Here is a 13,540-nt window from a genome sequence, read left to right on the forward strand (position 1 = left end):
TTTGTAATCTCTTTTCCTTGCAGAACTGTTTAAACTCAGTCACAGTATAACTTTTCAAATTTGTCAACTAAAACTCCATTACTGCAGGTATGGTTTCAGACAGTCAAGAGGAAATGAGGGTAGATTTGGAAAAACAAAAAGAAGCCAATCAGGGAGAATTAAACACTCAAAATGCTGTCAAATTATTTATATGGGATGGTAGTTTAACACAGAAATCACTGTATGCTCTGCACAAACAAAGGTCCCCCTCATCACCCCTGAACTCCAGTGTAAGAAACTGGGCAACTGGTTAAGGTGGATAAAACCCCTTTTTATAACGCAACCACATTTTGTTTCAGGTTGAGGTCATAAGCAAACCCTACATAAACCTGTGATCAACCTTCTAGTAGATTGGCACAGAGCAGTTATGCTTAACTCAGAGGCAATGTGTAAAGTATTGGAGCAACACTTCAAACAATAATAGAATGAAAACACACCCAAAAGGACCCTACACCAGTTTAGAAAATAAAGCAAATCTTATTAAATAATCCAATCAGTAGGATCAGAGATATGTAGGGTGAAAAATCTTAGTAACAATAATGCCATTAAGCACAAAGCGCCAACTGCTATCTGGTAGTGCTAAACTGGGACAAACACACAAGTTCAGGCTGACAGCAATAGAGTTTGGGCCAGCTAAACATAAGTATCTTAAACTTGGCTTGCATAGCATTGAGAGGTTCTGCACAGAGGATGCATCATGCAGCTGAGGTGATGCGCCAGTTCTGAGGTGATGTGGAGCTATGATGGGAGGTCCTACTACTCGTCGAGGTTCCAAGCAATGGGGTCTTGTGATGTGTTGTGAAGTGAAGGCGATGCATCAGTTCCGAAGAGCTGTGAGTCTGCAATGCGAGAACCTGCGTTGTTGTCGAGGCTGCTGTTGATGAGACATGCAGGGGTTTGCTTCAGGAAAGCTTTGCACAGGTGGCAGTTCAGATGCGGCTGCTGGGTTAATGAGGATTTCTTTGTGTCAGAAGAACCCTTGCAGCAGAGGTGATACACCGGTTCCAAAATAGATGTGTCAAACAGCAAAGGTGATGAGCTAGTTCTGCTGAAGATGTGCTGGCGCAAAGTGGGATGCATCTGTTCCGCTGGGTAAACAGAGGCTGGCAGAGCATCTTAGGCCCACTTTCAAGAGTCCAGGACTGGCGTGGCACAACATCCAGGGTAGGCTCAGAGATGGAAGAGGCCAGATGCTGGGGTCAAGGTCGTTGGAGCTTCTGTCCCTGAGTCTCTATTCAGGAGGCCAGCCAAATAGCCCTTGGAGTCACTTTGGGGTCCTGGATTTAACAGATTCAGGCCAGAACTTCTCATTCAGAAATGAGGGCAGCAGACAGCAGCTGAGTACAGCAGGGAAGCAGTTCCATCAGATCAGCAGTCCAGCAGTGTGGCAATCCTTTCAGTAGCACAGCATTCCTTCTTCCTGGCAGAGTATCCGTAGGTCCAGAAGTGTACTGAAGAGGTGGTGCCAAAGGACCAATCAATCAATCAATCAATCATTCGCATTTATAAAGCGCGCTACTCACCCTTAAAGGGTCTCAAGGCGCTGGCTTTGCGGATGCGGGGTACGGCTGCCAGGGCTTGTCCGGTTGAGCGTAGAGTGCGCGGAGGAGTGTAGAAGGAGACGCGGTTGTTGATGAGTTTAGGTCCGAGGTTGTGCAGGGCTTTGTGTGCGTGGGAGAGGAGTCTAAAGGTGATTCTTTTGTTGACTGGGAGCCAATGAAGTTTCCTCAGGTGTCTGGAGATGTGGTGGTGGCGGGGTATGTCCAGGATGAGTCGTGCGGCAGCGTTCTGGATCCGTTGCAGTTTCCTCTGCAGCTTGGTGGTGATGCCGGCGTACAGAGTGTTCCCGTAGTCCAAGCGACTGGTGACGAGGGCGTGAGTGACGGTCTTCCTGGTGTCGGTGGGGATCCAGCGGAAGATCTTGCGGAGCATGCGGAGGGTGTTGAAGCATGCTGAGGTCACCGAGTTAACCTGTCTGGCCATGGAGAGGGATGAGTCCAGGATGAAGCCGAGGTTGCGTGCGTGGTCGGTGGGTTGGGGAGTGCTGCCTAGGGCGGGAGGCCACCAGGAGTCGTCCCATGCATTGGGAGTAGGGCCGAGGATGAGGACCTCCGTTTTATCTGTGTTCAGTTTCAGCCGACTGTCTGTCATCCAGTTCGCTACTTCCTTCATGCCTTCGTGTAGTCTGGTCCTTGCTGAGGTGGGGTTGTTGGTGAGGGATAAGATGAGCTGGGTGTCGTCGGTGTACGATATGAGGTCGAGTCCATGTTTGCGTGCGATGTTCGCCAGGGGGGTCATGTAGACGTTGAAGAGAGTGGGGCTGAGGGAGGATCCTTGGGGTACGCCGCAGATGATCTCCGTGGCTGTAGATCTGAAGGGGGGCAGGCGGACTCTCTGAGTTCTTCCGGAGAGGAACAAGACGATCCATTCCAGGGCCTTGCCTCTGATGCCGGTGTTGCTGAGGCGGTGTATCAGGGTACGGTGGCAGACCGTGTCGAAGGATGCAGAGAGGTCCAGGAGTATGAGGGCCACGGTTTCTCCCTTGTCGGTCAGGGATCTGATGTCGTCCGTGGCTGCGATGAGGGCGGTTTCGGTGCTGTGGTTGGCCCTGAAGCCGAACTGTGTGGGGTCGAGGGAGTCGTTGGATTCCAGGGCGGTGGTGAGTTGAGCGTTGATGATTTTCTCAATCACTTTGGCGGGGAACGGTAGGAGAGAGATGGGTCGGTAGTTTTTGAGTTCGTTGGGGTCTGCTGTGGGTTTCTTTAAGAGGGCGTTGAGCTCTGCGTGTTTCCAGCTCTCTGGGAAGGTGGCGGAGGTGATGGATGCGTTGATGACGTCTCGGAGGTGGGGTGCGATGATGTTGTTGGCCTTGTTGTAGATGTGGTGCGGGCAGGGGTCGGAAGGGGATCCAGAGTGGATCGAGTTCATGACTCGGGTGGTTTCCTCGGTGGTGGTTGGGCTCCAGGTGAGGATGGTGGTGATGTCGGTGGCGGGTTCCGAGGGGGGTTCGTGTTGGTGGTGGTGAAGCTGTCGTATATGTCGGTGATCTTGTGGTGGAAGAAGGCAGCGAGGGAGTCGCAGAGGTCCTGTGAGGGAGGGATGGAGTTGTTTTCTGCGTCCGGGTTGGAGAGCTCTTTGACGATGCCAAATAGTTCCTTGCTGTTGTGGGCGTTGTTGTCGAGTCTGTTCTGGTAGGCTGTTTTTCATGCGGCGCGGAGGTGTTTGTGGTGTTGGCGGGTGGCGTCCTTGAGAGCTGACATGTTCTCCTCGGTCTGGTTGAGGCGCCACGTCTTCTCGCGGGTGCGGCATTCTTTCTTGGAGTCCTTGAGGTCGGGGGTGAACCAGGAGTTTTTCTTGTGGTTGTTGGTGTTAGCTTGAGTCTTAAGGGGGGCCAGGAGGTTGGCACAGTCGGCGATCCAGCTCGAGAGGTTGTAGGCGGCTTTGTTGGGGTCGGTGGTGCTGGTGGGTTGGTTCTGGGAGAGGGTTGATGCGAGCTGTTCTGTGGTGATTCGGTTCCAGTGTCTTCTTGGTGGTTGCTGGGTGTGGTGATGCACGGTGGTCTTCTTGAAGCTGAAGTGGACACAGCTGTGATCCGACCAGGTGAGTTCGGTGGTGTGGCTGAAGGTGGTGTGTTTGCTGGAGGAGAAGATGGGGTCGAGCGTATGTCCGGCGTAGTGGGTGGGGGTGTTGACTAGCTGTTTCAGTCCCAGGTTGGTGAGGTTGTCCAGTAAGGCGGTGGTGTTGTTGTCGGTGTGGTTCTCCAGGTGAAAGTTGAGGTCTCCTAGGAGGATGTAGTCGGTGGATGAGAGTGCGTGAGGGTTGACGAAGTCTGCGATGTCTTCGCTGAACTTGGTGCGTGGTCCTGGTGGTCTGTACATGAGGGTGCCTCTGAGGGTGGTCTTGGGGTCACTGTGGATCGCGAAGTGGAGGTGTTCGGCGTCGGGGAGTGAGTTGTCGGTGTGTGTCGAGATACGGATGGAGCTTTTGTGTGCGATGGTGATGCCTCCTCCGATGCGGTTGGTGCGGTCTTTCCGGATGATTTTGTAGCCGTCGGGGATGGCTATGGCAATGTCGGGTGCCGAGGAGGGGTTCATCCAGGTCTCGGTGAGGAAGGCGATGTCCGGGTTCGTTGAGTTGATGAGGTTCCACAGTTCAATGGCGTGCCTGTGGACGGATCGGGTGTTGACCAGGATGCAGTGGAGATTGCTTCCGGGGGAGTCGATTTTGACGGGAGCGGTGTGAGTCCGTTTACTGGTGAAGCGGCAGTTGCTGCAGGTGAAGGGTCCGTGGGTTCGTTTCGGGGTGGCGCGGTAGCAGTCCGGCGTGCGGCCGGGGTTGAGGATGGCGAAGGTGGTGGAGTCGTAGGTCAGGCGGGGGTTGCGGGGGACAGGGGTTCGGGCGCTGGGCGCGGTCCAGGCGCGGGCGCGCCGCTGGCGCGCCAAAGGCGCGCCTGAGGCAAGCCCGTCTGCGCCCGTCCGTGCCCGGATTCGCAGCGGCCGCCATTTAGGGGTAGCCGGGGAGGCGGGGTCAGCTGGGAGGTGGGAGGGGGGCGGGTAGGTGGGAAAAAAGCGGGAAAAGCGGCGGTAGGCCTCGAGAAAAGCGAGGAGGCCTGGGAAAACAAAACGTACCAAAAAGGGTACAAAAACGAGAGAAAAAGGAGGGAAAAGCGGCAGAGGACGAGGGGGACGGCGGGGGCAGTTATAACAACAGGCACTCGGGATACACGGGAGAGAAAGGGGAGCGCGATCACAAACGGGCAAACAGACAATCAGGGGTACAGAAAGTGAAGGGGAGCGCGATCACAAACGGGCAAACAGACAATCAGGGGTACAGAAAGTGAAGGGGAGCGCGATCACAAACGGGCAAACAGACACTCAGGGGTACAGAAAGTGAAGGGGAGCGCGATCACAAATGGGCAAACAGACACTCAGGGGTACAGAAAGTGAAGGGGAGCGCGATCACAAACGGGCGACAGCACAGACACTCGGGGTACAGGCAACACCACAGACACAGTGAGAAGGCAGGCACAGAGGGTCTGGTGGCGCTGTGAGGGCAGGGGCGCGATCACAAACGGGCGACAGCACAGACACTCGGGGTACAGGCAACACCACAGACACAGTGAGAAAGGCAGGCACAGAGGGTCTGGTGGCGCTGTGAGGGCAGGGGAGCGACCTACCCTGAGGTCAAGGGTCGCTACCACTACCTCGCAGCGGCCGCCATTTAAGGGTAGCCGGGGAGGCGGGGTCAGCTGGGAGGCGGGAGGGGGGCGGGTAGGTGGGAAAAAAGTGGGAAAAGCAGCGGTAGGCCTCGAGAAAGGCGAGGAGGCCTGGGAAAACAAAAAGTACCAAAAAGGGTACAAAAACGAGAGAAAAACGAGGGAAAAGCGGCGGAGGACGAGGGGGACGGCGGGGGCAGTTATAACAACAGGCACTCGGGATACACGGGAGAGAAGGGGAGCGCGATCACAAACGGGCAAACAGACAATCAGGGGTACAGAAAGTGAAGGGGAGCGCGATCACAAACGGGCAAACAGACACTCAGGGGTACAGAAAGTGAAGGGGAGCGCGATCACAAACGGGCAAACAGACACTCAGGGGTACAGAAAGTGAAGGGGAGCGCGATCACAAACGGGCGACAGCACAGACACTCGGGGTACAGGCAACACCACAGACACAGTGAGAAGGCAGGCACAGAGGGTCTGGTGGCGCTGTGAGGGCAGGGGAGCGACCTACCCTGAGGTCAAGGGTCGCTACCACTGCCTCGCAGCGGCCGCCATTTAAGGGTAGCCGGGGAGGCGGGGTCAGCTGGGAGGTGGGAGGGGGGCGGGTAGGTGGGAAAAAAGCGGGAAAAGCGGCGGTAGGCCTCGAGAAAGGCGAGGAGGCCTGGGAAAACAAAAAGTACCAAAAAGGGTACAAAAACGAGAGAAAAATGAGGAAAAAGCGGCGGAGGACGAGGGGGACGGCAGGGGCAGTTATAACAACAGGCACTCAGGATACACGGGAGAGAAAGGGGAGCGCGATCACAAACGGGCAAACAGACAATCAGGGGTACAGAAAGTGAAGGGGAGCGCGATCACAAACGGGCAAACAGACACTCAGGGGTACAGAAAGTGAAGGGAGTGCGATCACAAACGGGCAAACAGACACTCAGGGGTACAGAAAGTGAAGGGGAGCGCGATCAAAAACGGGCGACAGCACAGACACTCGGGGTACAGGCAACACCACAGACACAGTGAGAAGGCAGGCACAGAGGGTCTGGTGGCGCTGTGAGGGCAGGGGAGTGACCTACCCTGAGGTCAAGGGTCGCTACCACTGCCTCGCAGCGGCCGCCATTTAAGGGTAGCCGGGGAGGTGGGGTCAGCTGGGAGGCGGGAGGGGGCGGGTAGGTGGGGAAAAAGCGGGAAAAGCTGCGGTAGGCCTTGAGAAAGGCGAGGAGGCCTGGGAAAACAAAAAGTACCAAAAAGGGTACAAAAACGAGAGAAAAACAAGGGAAAAGTGGCGGAGGACGAGGGGGACGGCGGGGGCAGTTATAACAACAGGCACTCGGGATACACGGGAGAGAAAGGGGAGCGCGATCACAAACGGGCAAACAGACAATCAGGGGTACAGAAAGTGAAGGGGAGCGCGATCACAAACGGGCAAACAGACACTCAGGGGTACAGAAAGTGAAGGGGAGCGCGATCACAAACGGGCAAACAGACACTCAGGGGTACAGAAAGTGAAGGGGAGCGCGATCACAAACGGGCGACAGCACAGACACTCGGGGTACAGGCAACACCACAGACACAGTGAGAAGGCAGGCACAGAGGGTCTGGTGGCGCTGTGAGGGCAGGGGAGCGACCTACCCTGAGGTCAAGGGTCGCTACCACTGCCTCGCAGCAGCCGCCATTTAAGGGTAGCCGGGGAGGCGGGGTCAGCTGGGAGGCGGGAGGGGGGCGGGTAGGTGGGAAAAAAGCGGGAAAAGCGGCGGTAGGCCTCGAGAAAGGCGAGGAGGCCTGGGAAAACAAAAAGTACCAAAAAGGGTACAAAAACGAGAGAAAAACGAGGGAAAAGCGGCGGAGGACGAGGGGGACGGCGGGGGCAGTTATAACAACAGGCACTCGGGATACACGGGAGAGAAAGGGGAGCGCGATCACAAACGGGCAAACAGACAATCAGGGGTACAGAAAGTGAAGGGGAGCGCGATCACAAACGGGCAAACAGACACTGAAGGGGAGCGCGATCACAAACGGGCAAACAGACACTCAGGTGTACAGAAAGTGAAGGGGAGCGCGATCACAAACGGGCGACAGCACAGACACTCGGGGTACAGGCAACACCACAGACACAGTGAGAAGGCAGGCACAGAGGGTCTGGTGGCGCTGTGAGGGCAGGGGAGCGACCTACCCTGAGGTCAAAGGACCAAAATGTATACCTGGTGCCCTCTCTTTAGAAGGTTAGAGAAGCCTCTAGAGCTCCTCCTTTGAACTTCCCAGGTATTCTGCCTTCCCTGTCCTAGCTCTAGACTAACTAAAGAGGGTATGCTGCCTTTTGTGTGGAGGAAGGACACATCCTATTTACGTGTAAGTAGGGCAGTGCCCAGTTCCGCCCTCCCATCTTGCAGGTGATGGCCAATCCAGGCATACTTAAGCTCTCTATTGTGTGTGTCTGTCAAGGAGGAATACACAAAGACCACCTGTCAGGTACACCCAGTCATGTGACCCAGGCAGGAGATGGCTATGGCAAGAAAATGGCAACGTGCTAAAAGTGCAATTTTCAAAATTGTAATTTAAAATCTGACTTTACCACGAGAAAATAATTTTCTTAACAATTCCAAATACACCAAACATGAACTGGTAACCTGAACCCACTTGGAACTTACAGTTTAGTAAATGTAATAAGATAGCTCCAGTGTTATCCTGTGGAAGAGGTAGGCCTTGCACTAGTGAAAAATGAATTTGAGAGATTCATTCCCAGCACATGCAAAACTTAAAGGTACATGTGCTACCTTTTAAATACACTGCACCCTGCCCTTGGGGCTGTCCAGAGCGTACCCTAGAGGTGACTTATATGTATTAAAAAAGGAAGGTTTGGGTCAGACAAAAGGTTTAATTTACCTGCTCGAAATTGCAGTCTGAAAACTGTAGACACAGGCTTCAATGGCAGGCCTGAGACATGTTTAAAGGGGCTCCATAAGTAGGGGCACTATTAGTGGTGCAGGCCCACTAATATCATTTCATTTGCAGGCCCTGTTTACATATAGTACCAATTTATTGGGGACTTATAAGTAAATTAAATATGCCAAAGGGGAATAGACCAATGTTACCATGTTTTGACGCATGAGCACATGCACTTGGTTTGGAATGGTAAAGTGTGCGGAGTCCAAAGGCCAGCAAAAAAGACATCAGCAAAAAAGCAGGAGGAAGGTAAAACATTTTGGGGAAGACCATCCCAAGGCTAACAGTTCTAACCCTTCCTATCTCCTGTTGGTCACTTGGGACAACTGCAAGGTAAGGATTTAAAAGTGGTCTTGGTGTGCACTTGATTTCTTTGGCCACAGTTTACTACAGCAGCTGTCACCTGAGGGAAGCGCCAGGCTCTGCCCTGGATTGCATCTAGGTGATAGCCATGGTTGGGCGTAAGCCAACATTAATGATCATTCCAAAGGAAAACATTGTTAGGTATTTTACGTTCTATAGATGTCCACATTTGATCGTCTTTTATGCTCGCTAGCAGGGTGTTGGTAGGTCTAGCAGGCCAGTCCAACAACCTCACTAAAACATCCAATTAGTAGTAACAACCGCTGACGTGCTCAAAATGCAAGAACTTAATCAATGTGACCTTATGACTCACAGTCAGTAGGAATTCCTCATTCATAGGAAAGACTTGCAATCCCTACTATGAACAGGATACAGTGGCTACCCTGCACCTGTCAGCAAAGGGTACACACATGCTGACCCATTCAGTATGATGTGTGTGTGTAGCCCTTGACATCCATGGGAATCACAGTTTTGTTTATTGCTCAATCATGTGTGCCTGTAAGCTTCTTGTCTCTTTAAGAATTTGAATGCCAGACACTAGGTTTGTGGAGCTACTTATGGCTCAGTGGCATTTGTTATTGGAATTACCCAGACCAACAGCTGTACAAACTAAGAATGACCATGCATCACCACCCACAGAATCATGAACGATCTATCAATTTGTCAATCCTTTCTGTATCCAGGCTGGGTAAGATTTTCTGACTTCACATTAAGCCACAGACTCCACTCTTAGTAGTGCCCTTTCCTTATGTTTTTTTAACTTTGTACTTTGCAACCATACTCTTTCTGGAATCCAAAATCTGGTTTCCTTGAAACTGCTCTGCAGTGATGTCAATAATGTGGCAGGATCTCTGGTTTGCATCATTTCCCACTGTACCTATGATGCTATCTGATTGCCTTTGAACCTCTGACTTTCATTCTTGATTAATAAAGACATCCTGGGTAATGCTTTCACTTTTGTTTAATTTAGTTGTTTGATGCCTTCTCAATATCACTCATAGAATGGAGCTTTGAAAGTTTAGGGGATGAGGCTTTCCTACTGTATATGACCTTACCACAGTTACATTCATACATTAATGATCTTGGCACTGTGAGAGTCAAAGCTTCCAGCAGGTCATTACTCTAATCAGAAACATTAATGATTTTCAACAGTTTCTTAAAGTTCATTTACATGCTTGCCATCTCTTAATTTTAATACAGTTCATTGAGGTCATAGACAATTGCTTTGTATTTTTTTTTGTCCTTGATAAATAATTTCAACAAAACGTTTGTCTGCTGTGCACATTGGTGTTTTATTTGTCACATAAAGCTTTTCTTGTAGAATACGGTCATCCCACACATGTTTTGTCGCTGTGCGATTGGGACATAGAGCTTTTTCAAGGCTGAAAACATATGGCCATAACGGTGATTACATATAAAAAAACAAGCTAAATATGCAAATTGGTGTATATACATGTGGTAAATGGCACTGCAACCCATGAAAACACAAACACTATAGTAAAGAGAAATATGTGAGCTCAATTGTGAAAAAGTATACTGGTGACTATTTTGCTTAAGCAGTCCTACACCCCTTTGAATAATGAAAGGGTGCACATCGCATAACTATAATTTCATCACTATGTGTAACTCAGCTGGGGAAGGATCATACCTGGAGTATAATGGTCTAGTCAGGAAAGAAAGAACGGTATTTAACCTGAAGGAAATAAGGGGAGCTTGTTATTCTTGGGCAAGTGTTCCTGTTGAGCTCAGTCTATGGAGGATTTTGAAGTTCTGTGTTGGGCACCTTTAAAGTCTTAACATGTAAACAATAGGTGTGTCAAGGGATATGCCTCCCTCTCGTCAGGTGGAATGTTTTGTGATCTGGTCTCCTGTGCAGCATTGTGCAGCGTCCGTGGGTGTAGGGTTAGAGGTATGAAATCCACATCTACAGACAAAAATTTTGAGTGGTGGGTGGGGAAATAGGGTGTCAAAGTTCTAAAATTATATGAATAAAACAAATAAGATGAATACATATATATAAAATTGATTATAGTAGCCATATTGGAATGGGCTGTCGGTAGACAAGAGTCGCAGTTTTGTTCCAGTGCTATATGTGTTATAAACATGTCAAAACTAGAGGCTAAATAAAATAATATTAATGGGGGAGGGAGTACACTGTCCCTCATCCCAGCACGGATCACCACATTGCATCCTGATAAATGTGGTACGCTTACTTCAAAGTTGCTGTAGATCTTCACCAAAGTTTGTGCAGATAGTGTTGTTATCTCTAGACACGTTTCTGGGTTTAGCCCTTCATCAGTAGAGAGCAGAAGTAGTAGAGAGCAGAGAAGAGTCTTATAGGGTTGCTAAAATGCTACCTAAGTCTTCACAGGTCACGGTACCACCCCACAGGCCCACAGGTGCATCCCAGATGAGCACAGCTGCTCATTGCCTCAAGGGAGCCTTTTAAACACAGGAGGGAGCGCACTGCCTCTCATCCCAACACAGTTCACCCCCTTGCATACTGGTAAATGCAGTATACTTACTTCAAAATTGCTGTTGTTTTTCACCAAAGTTGGTGCAGGTAGTGCTGTTGTCTCCAGACATGTGTTTCTGGATTTAGCCCTTCATTAGTAGAGAGCGGAAAGATTAGAGAGCAGAGAAAGTCATGTGGGGTTGCTGAAATGCTGCCCAAGCCTTCACAGGTCAAAGTACCACTCCACAGGTATACAGGTGTGCTTGTTAGCTCATTGGCTCAAGGGAGCCTTTAAAACACAAGTGAAGGAGGAAGCATACTGCCTCTCATCCCAGCACAGTTCACCCCAATGCATCCTGGTAAATGCAGTATGCTTACTTCAAAGTTGTTGGAGGTTTTCACCAAAGTTGGTGCAGATAGTGTTGTTATCTCTAGACACATGTTTTTGGGTTTAGCCCTTCATCAGTAGAGAGGAGAAGTAGTAGGGAGCAGAGAAGAGTCATCTAGGTTTGCTAAAATGCTGGCCAAGTCTTCACAAGTCACACTACCACTCCAAAGACATACAGGTGCATCCCAGGTGACCTTGTCAGCTCATTGGATCAAGGGAACCTTTTAAACACAAGGGGGGGGAAGGAGCACACTGCCTCTCATCCCAAAACCGTACGCACGTTGCATCCAAGTAAATGCAGTACGCTTTCTTCAAAGTTGTTGTAGTTTTTCACCAGAGTTGGTGCAGATAGTGCTGTTATTTCTAGACATGTGTATCTGGGTTTAGCCCTTCATCAACATAGAACAGAAGGAGTAGAGAGCAGAGAAAAGTCATCTGGGGTTGCTGAAATGCTGCCCAAGCCTTCACAGATCACAGTATCACTCCACAGGAAAATGGGTGCATACCAGATGAGCTTGTCAGCTCAGTGGCTCAAGGGAACATTGTAAACACAAGAGGGTGGGCACACTGCCTCTCACCCCAGCACAGTTCACCCCATGTCATCCTGGTAAATGCAGCACGCTTACTTCAAATTTGCTGTAGTTTTTCACTAAAGTCGGTGCAGATAGTGTTGATATCTCTAGAGACGTGTTTCTAGCTTTAGCCCTTCATCAGTAGAGAGCAGAAGTAGAGGAGAGCAGAGAAAGGTCATCTGGGGTTGCTGAAATGCTGCCAAGTCTTCAGAGGTCAGGCTACCACTGCCAAAATATTGCCTCAATAAAGAGTAGGGACCCTTGCACAAGAGGCTACTCCCCTACATATAAATATTCAAACCCTCGAATCGGCCTGAAAATAGAGACAATCTGCCCCCTGGGGACAGAAAACAGCCAAAAGTGTATCACTTTTTTCCCCACTAAAAGGGAGCGATCTTTGCCCAGGAGGCCATCCCCAACATATAAAAAAGAAAATCCCTGGTATCTAGTGGGTTTCCGCTCCCCCCATATGTCAGATTGGCCTAAAAACAGCCAATTTGCACTCTCTGAGGGGTGGAATTCACACAAAAAATACACCCCAAAGGGGAGCGACCCTTGTCCAAGGGGTCGCTCCCTGCTTTTGTGCAACATAAATTATCCCTGGCATCAAGTGGGTTTTGACCCCCCCCCAACGGGGGTAGATCGGTCAAACAAAATTGCCGAACTAGCCTCTGGGTACCAAAACACAGATAATATATACCCCCAGGGAAGCGAACCTTGCCTAAGGGGTTGCTCCAAACAAGTAATAAAAAATCCCTGGTTTTCCAGTACATAGAGACACCAGGGTAAAGTGCCCTCTCTCCTGGATGCACTGGAAGCAAATGTCTTCCAGCGCTTCCCCGGCAGCCTCCGATGATGCTGGTACACAATGCGCATGCTGACCTCATTTGTCATGGGAAACGGGGTGGCAGCAGAGGTCCTTCCTCTGTCATCCCTGGTGGGGGAATTTAGGGAGGCAGGCCACTGGAGGAGCGCCAGCACTTCCCGTATGGGTGGGTGCGAGGACTGCTCAGAGCCATCCTCAACACATGCCCACATTGACTGAGGATGGCTCTAAGCCGTCCTCAGCAAGGAAAGGGTTAATCAAGTTCTTGGCCATAGCCCAGATGGTCGTCCTGCCAGAGGAAGAGAGTTACCTACCCACACCCAGGGCCTTTATTCTGCTCTGGGAGCAGTTTTCACATCTCATCAAGGGGGCTATTTCACTGCCAGGGGACAGAGTAAGCTCAAGCACATGGGCCTCCAGAGGCTTAGGCAGGGAGAAGGAAACTTTCTAAAAGTACTTTTTCCAAAATATTAGTGCAAATCAAACTTCACCATCGATTGGGCCGTGATAAATATTTGAAAACATATTAAAATGACATTTGTAGCTGTTTCCTAGCTAGAGATATTTTAAAATGTAATATGGGACAGGCAAACCTGCCACAGTGAAAATAGCTCTTGGGATCTTTTCACTATAAGGACATGTGTAATATTAAACTTCTACATGTCTTACTTGTAACTATCATGCACCCTACCCTAGGGCTTAAAACGGCCTACATAATGGCAGCCTATTGATATTTAAAAGA

The sequence above is a fragment of the Pleurodeles waltl genome, chromosome 5 (genome assembly GCF_031143425.1).
Source record: "Pleurodeles waltl isolate 20211129_DDA chromosome 5, aPleWal1.hap1.20221129, whole genome shotgun sequence".
NCBI lineage: Eukaryota > Metazoa > Chordata > Amphibia > Caudata > Salamandridae > Pleurodeles > Pleurodeles waltl.